The 7,394-nt window shown below is 47.5% G+C and overlaps 1 non-coding gene across 1 annotated transcript; it reads right to left on the bottom strand.

The window, feature by feature from the left end:
* Nucleotides 1–6,081: 6,081 nt before the first annotated feature.
* Nucleotides 6,082–6,156, bottom strand: Trnat-ugu (transfer RNA threonine (anticodon UGU)). The gene has a single exon. It is a non-coding gene; the product is annotated as a tRNA-Thr (tRNA).
* Between the last annotated feature and the right edge of the window lie 1,238 nt (nucleotides 6,157–7,394).

The raw sequence follows: 7,394 nt of genomic DNA, 5'->3' as shown, positions 1-7,394 counted from the left end.
AACTATGCCTACTAGTAGTTAGTGCCTTCCATAGTTTGAATCTGTTATTTAGCTGGCAGTAGTGGCGCTCGCTGTATTGCAGTAGTTCGAGTAACGGAGATTTTTGGTGAGGTAAGTGATTTGTGAAAGGTATAGGTTAATGTTAGTCAGGGCTATTCTTTTGTAGGGATTTTTGAAGGTCAGATTGCGTTGCGCTAAAAATATTGTGTCTTAGGTTAAGCACAGTCTTGTATAATTTGTTCTAAGGGGACGTTTCAACAGGACACGCTGGCAGGGTTTGAAGGAGTATACGCAGTTCTTTTCTAATCTTTAATGTCTATGCGCTGGGCACGCAATTGCCGTTAACTTCGGGCCAATGATTTGCGACTGCTCCACTGGCGCCTGATAGTGGCACAGATGCGTTCTATCGTGTTCAAAGCATAAGAACTGGGTGGCCAAGACATCAACGACAGTTCGCTATCACGTTCCTCAAGCCGCTGTAGCACGATTCTCGCGCTGTGGCATGGAAAGTTATCCCGCTGGAAGATGTTATCTCCATAGGGAACGTGTCAAGTAAGAAAGGAGCCAAGTGGGCCGCAATAATTACTACCGTAGGTCCCATAGAATCCGAGGTGAAAATGCTGCCCCCGCCAGCACGCGTCTGTGTCGAGTTGCATCTTTCCAGTGCTTGTTTGCCTCGATAACGGTGTAGCCGGACATGAAAAGAAAAGTAATTATCCGACTAGGCGACACATTTCCACTGATCCAAGGTCCAATCGCGATGATCGCGTGCCCCCTGCAGTCTTAATTGACGATGTCGTTACATCAACATAGGAAGCCGTAGGGGTCAAAAAATGGTTCAAATGGCTCTGAGCACTATGGGACTCAACATCTTAGGTCATAAGTCCCCTAGAACTTAGAACTACTTAAACCTAACTAACCTAAGGACATCACACACACCCATGCCCGAGGCAGGATTCGAACCTGCGACCGTAGCAGTCCCGCGGTTCCGGACTGCAGCGCCAGAACCGCACGGCCACCGCGGCCGGCGTAGGGGTCATCTACTGCGGAGCCCCATGTCCAACAACGGGCTCTCAGTGATGTGTTCTGAAACACGTGTGCCTTTTCCCTCATTGCACTTTGTCGTCTGACATTCCATGTACCGTTATCTATCCTGCTTTACAAAACGGACAATCCTCATCAGCACTGATATAATTTTTGAAGAGGAGTAGACGTCCAACAATTTCTCGCCTAATCGTTGCTTCACTGTCCTCCAAACACGTTCCACAGATGTTGATGACGGTAGTGCACTAACAGCACACCAGCTTCACCTTATCCGAGATACTCGTTCCCAGGTACCGTACCTCCACAGTCTGACCACTGTCAAAGTCACTTATGTCAGTGCAGTTCCCCATTTGCGGCTCAAATAATAGTTAGAATGATTTCTCATTTGTCTCTACTCCGCTAAAATACAGGGTGAGCACAGAGTCTTGCCCTGATTATAAAAATTTATAACAGAATAACCGTTTGACATAATAAGTTACATTTGATGTCGTCACATAGGTTACTGTTACTAGTTTTTTTTAAGACCACTTAAGTTAGTAAATCTCAACGTGTGCTCTCTTGGTAGCTCGGAGAATGTCGATGCGGTATTCCAGTTCCCGCCAGGTGTTTCGTAACATGCGTTCTGTCACAGTACCCACAGCAGCTTGTATCCTAGCCTTCAGTTCGTCGACGTCAGCAACTGGTGACGAAGACTCTGTCTTTGATATAGCCCCAGAAAAAAGGTCAAGTGGAGTAATGCCTGGAGAGCGGCGTGGCCAGGGTGTTGGAGCGTTCCTTACAATACACAGATGTGCTCTCCAGACATTACGCCTCTTGACTATTTTTCTGGGGCTATATCAGAGTCTTCGTCACCAGTTACTGACGTCGAAGAAATGAAGGCTAGGATACAAGCTGCTCTGGTTACTGTGACAGAACGCATGTTACGAAATACCTGGCGGGAACTGGAATACCGCCTCAACATTCTCCGAGCTACCAAGGGAGCACACGTTGAGGTTTAGTAAAGTAAGTGGTCTTAAAAAAACTAGTAACACTAACGTATGTAACGGCATCAAATGTAAATTATTATGTCAAACGGTTATTCTGTAATAAATTGCTATAATCAGGGTAAGACTTTGTGTTCACCCTGTATTTTCTTTACCGCGTCAGGTGCCCACCACGTCATTGGGCGGCATTTATCTTCCGGAGGACAGTGGTCATAATCTTTTGGATCATCAGCAGTGATATAAAACTTCCTGGCAGATTGAAACTGTGTGCCGGACCGAGACTCGAACTCGGGACCTTTGCCTTTCGCGGACAAGTGCTCTACCAGGACAGCTTCTGTAAAGTTTGGAAGGTAGGAGACGAGGTACTGGCAGAAGTAAAGCTGTGAGGACGGGGAGTGAGTCGTGCTTGGGTAGCTCAGTTGGTAGAGCACTTGCCCGCGAAAGCCATAAGTCCCGAGTTCGAGTCTCGGTCCGGCACACAGTTTTAATCTGCCAGGAAGTTTCATATCAGCGCACACTCCGCTGCAGGGTGAAAATCTCATTCTAGAACACTGATATAATTTGATGCAACTGTGTCTTCACTGATTTAATCAACATCGATCTATTAATTTCAGTTACTTCAACATTCTTTCTTTTACACTAAGGTCACAAAGTCGTGGGATAGCAATATGCACATATAAAGATGGCAGTAGTATCGCGTGCTCAAGGTATAAAAGGACAGTGCGTTGCCGCAGCTGTCATTTATACCAAGGTCATTCATGTGAAAACATTTCCGACATGATTATGGCCGCAAGATGGAAATTAACAGACTTCAAACGCGGAATGGTAATTCGAGATAGACGAATGGGACATTCTATTTCGGAAATCGTTATGGAATTTTGAGTCCATGCCACGTCGAGTTTCTGCGCTAAGCCGGAGAAAATGAGGTCTGACACGACATTAGGAGCTATCCCATAACTTTTGTCACCTCTTCGTAGTGCATTGGTTCACAACAGTCTGGTTAGCAGCAGCAGCAGCGCTAGCAGCATACATCCTGTATTCATGTCTCACCGCTCCCCTCTTTTTCTGTGTAGGAGATACAGCATCCATCTTATATACACTAATGCTCATGAATTAATGCTGATACATGGTGAAACAAAGCTCTGGTGGGCGGTTTGCGGGTTTAAATCACCTCGGGGTATGATTATGCGGTGCATTTGACCTGTGGTCGCCGCACTGTGGCGCTGGCAGCAGTCCACATACGCAGAGGTGTGTTGGTGCATGTCAGAGTATGGTGCAGCGAGAAAGGGTGCAGACGTTTTCAGACATGCTAATGGTGACTGTGTGTTGAAAATGGCTCAAAGCACACATATTGATGACGTTGTGAGGGGTAGAATACTAGGGCGACTGGAGGCTGGTCAAAAACAGCAGGTCGTAGCACGGGTCCTCCGTGTGCCACAAAGTGTGATCTCAAGAGTATGACAACGATTCCAGCCGATAGGAAACGTGTCCAGGCGCTGCAGTACGGGACGTCCGCAGTGTACAACACCACAAGAAGACAGATATATCTCCATCAGTGCCCGCAGACGGCCACGGAGTACTGCAGGTAGCCTTGCTCGGCACCTTATCGCAGCCACTGGAACAGTTGTCTCCAGACACACAGTCTACAGACGAGTGAACAGACATGGTTTATTGGTCCGCAGACCTGCAAGATGCATTCCACTGACCCCTGGTCACAGGAGAGCCCGTAAAGCCTGGTGTCAAGAACATAGTACATGGTCATTTTAACAGTGGTCCCAGGTTATATTCACGGTCGAGTCCAGGTATAATCTGAACAGTGATTCTCGCCGGGTTTTCATCTGGCGTGAACCAGGTACCAGACACCAGCCCCTTAATGTCCTTGAAAGGGACCTGCATGGAGGTCGTGGTTTGATGGTGTGAGGTGGGTTTATGACTTGTCTGCATACACCCCTGTATGTCTTTGAAAGAGGAACTGTAACAGATCAGGTGTATCGGGACGTCATTTTGCACCAATATGTCCGCCTTTTCAGTGGAGCAGTGAGTCCCAACTTCCTTATGATGGGCCGGCCTGAGTGGCCGAGTAGTTCTAGGCGCTACAGTCTGGAACCGCGCGACCGCTACGATCATAGGTTCGAATCCTGCCTCGAGCATGGATGAGTGTGATGTCTTAAGGTTCGTTAGGTTTAAGTAGTTCTAAGTTCTAGGGGAGTGATGACCTCAGAATTTAAGTCCCATAGTGCTCAGAGCCATTTGAACCATTTTGAACCTCCTGATGGATGATAACGCAGGGCCCCACCCAATTGCCATCATGGAGGAGTACCTCGAAACAGAAGATATTAGGCGAATGGAGTGGTCTGCCTGTTCTCCAGACCTAAACCCCATCGAACACGTCTGGGATGCTCTCGGTCGACTTATCCCTGCACGTCTTCAAACCCCTAGGACACTTCAGGAGCTCCGACAGGCACTGGTGCAAGAATGGGAGGCTATACCCCAGCAGCTGCTCTACCACCTCATCCAGAGTACGCCAACCCGCTGAGAAATGTACGTGAGCATGGTGATCATAACCCATACTGATGTCGGGGTACATGCGCAGGAAACAGTGGCGTTTTGTAGCACATGTGTTTCGGGACGGTTTTCTCAACTTATCACCAATACCGTGGACTTACAGATCTGTGTCGTGTATGTTCTCTATGTGCCTATGGTGTTAGCGCCAGTTTTGTGTAGTGCCACGTTGTGTGGCACCACATCCTGCAATTATCCTTAATTTATGAGCATGAGTGTAGTTTGATGTATACATAAGGGGCGATAAAAATGTTTCTGTTCGAAGGCCGGAAGCTCATAATCGTTATATCAATCAATCTAAATCGCCATGAGCATTGAGTCAATAGCCCCATCGACACACCAGGTTGAAGATACTCTTTTGATGAAACATGGTGGCCTGCTGCGTGAAGAAATCCGTAGCGGCCATCTGCACATTCTCGTCCGACAGGAATCGTCGACCCTTCAAGACCTCTTGCCATGGATCGAAGGCGTGATAATCACATGGTGTGACGTCAGCACTATAAGGCGGGTGCTCAAGTGTCTCCCACTTCAGTTGCCATGCTTTATCATGAATCGCGACCAGCACGGAACTTCGTCGAAAAACACCGTTGTGGAATGGTGTGCAGACATGTTACCCCATACACATTTTTCGTATTCCGATGAATGTCCACCGGCGTTTGTCCTTCGTCAGCCAAGAAAAGAATAACAGCACGTCGGTCTTTTTTGGACGCATTTGGTAATAATGTCGCCATAGTTCACGTTCCCCATTCACCCCATGGGCATCGGAAAGACACGGAAACTACACTAACTCCTTGCCTACATGTCGGTGCTCATATATTCGCATAAGAGTCGCGTTACGTTGTATATAAGCTGCAGCAATGCTCTCAAACGGAAATTTTTTGATCCCCCCTTATACTACAGTCGTAATCTCCCGCTAATTATTGCCACTCTGTTAACGGCTTCGGGATTCCATAGAGTGCCGGCCGCGGTGGTCTCGCGGTTCTAGGCGCTCAGTCCGGAACCGCGTGACTGCTACGGTCGCAGGTTCGAATCCTGCCTCGGGCATGGATGTGTGTGATGTCCTTAGGTTAGTTAGGTTTAAGTAGTTCTAAGTTCTAGGGGACTGATGACCACTGCAGTTAAGTCCCATAGTGCTCAGAGCCATTTGAACCATTCCATAGAGTATTAACAGACGTCGTATAATCCGGTCTCTTCTTTTCACAGTAGTGCTCCATAAACAAATCTTCTCACTCACTCTTTTGAGGTCTATCTTATCAGCCCACTTGATTTTCAGTATGCGCTGTAACACCCAATGACAAACGAGTTGTCTTTTCTTTGCCTTAGTTCTGAAAGTCTGGTTCTCAGAGCCATCAATGTTGCATTCGAAACACTTGGTTTCATAATACCTTTTCTGTTTTGTAGGCTTCTAACATGTAATGAAATGATAATTAAATGGACACCCTAGCTGCAAACAGGCGTTGATGTACTTCATTGGGGACATGTTGAAAATGTGTGCCCCGACCGGGACTCGAACCCGGGATCTCCTGCTTACAGGGCAGACGCTCTATCCATATGAGCCACCACGGGCACAGAGGATAGTGCGTCTGCAGGGACTTATCCCTTGCACGCTCCCCGTGAATGAAGTACATCAACGCCTGTTTGCAGCTAGGGTGTCCATTTAATTATCATTTCATTTCTAGCAAAGCTGCATGGTCATCCACGGTAAATGTTCTTTCGGGAACAGATACTACCGTCATATATAGTTAAAATATGGCTTCCCCGCCATTGACCTTCTTGTGCGAACGCACACGCTATGCCCGAACTCGTACGGGACTTGGTAGATTAATCTGCCACGAGTAATGAGTATGATGGGCAAACATCTATTAGGCACACTACCAATGTAGTGGTGTGGACATGTTGGGAATGTGGATCTCACGGGGAGCGTCCCTGCAGACGCACTATCGTCTGTGCCCGTGGTGGCTCACATGGATAGAGCGTCTGCCATGTAAGCAGGAGATCCCGGGTTCGAGTCCCAGTCGGGGCACACATTTTCAGCATGTCCCCAATGAAGTACATCAACGCCTGTTTGCAGCTAGGGTGTCCATTTAATTATCATTTCACTTCTAGCAAAGCTGCATGGTCATCCACGGTAAATGTTCTTTCGGGAACAGATACTACCGTCATATATGCTTCTAACATGTCATTGCCAGTCCTGACCATGGGCTTTTCCTGTACGTTCTTGTGAATGCCATACTTGGTTTTCGGTATGCGGGCAAAGGGGATTGTTATTCATTCTGGAGTCAACAGGTCATTCTTTCCATAATCCACCTAAATCGGTTGCGGTCGAGGACTACAAGGCTGGCGTGAGGGCTGGCGACTTTCCCATAATGGCAGGTGCTTTGTCGCACTTGTTGGAAAAAAAGTTTTGAAAGTCTTGGCAGGAAGCACCACCTTACAGAGTTCTGCTATTTGCGGGAGTGGGAAATGGCCAGTGAAAATGCTCCCGACATTTTGCTCCCGACACAGACTGGCTGTAAGGCGTGAATGTTTCAACAGTTTCGTGAAGCACAGGAAATCGCGGGGGGGGGGGGGCTGAATGGACGGAGGAAACTTTAATAATGTTCAGTGTATCAAGTCAGGAATGAGTGATTTTCAGTAATAAAATTCTTCTGCCGGTATGAAAGTTTTGAAACAACTTGCATATGAGTCCCCTGGCGCGGGCAAGAGACCTGACTTCGTCATATGACGATTTTCTCGGTGAGTCTTGAAGTCCAGTTTGCGTTCAGGAAGTCAGTAGGACGATACTGCGTAGCAGAGAGCTCGGAG

This window comes from Schistocerca cancellata, chromosome 6, assembly GCF_023864275.1.
Source record: "Schistocerca cancellata isolate TAMUIC-IGC-003103 chromosome 6, iqSchCanc2.1, whole genome shotgun sequence".
In the NCBI taxonomy this organism is placed as follows: domain Eukaryota; kingdom Metazoa; phylum Arthropoda; class Insecta; order Orthoptera; family Acrididae; genus Schistocerca; species Schistocerca cancellata.
Note: the sequence above shows the minus strand (reverse complement) of the source record. Positions and strands in the feature narration are given on the sequence as shown.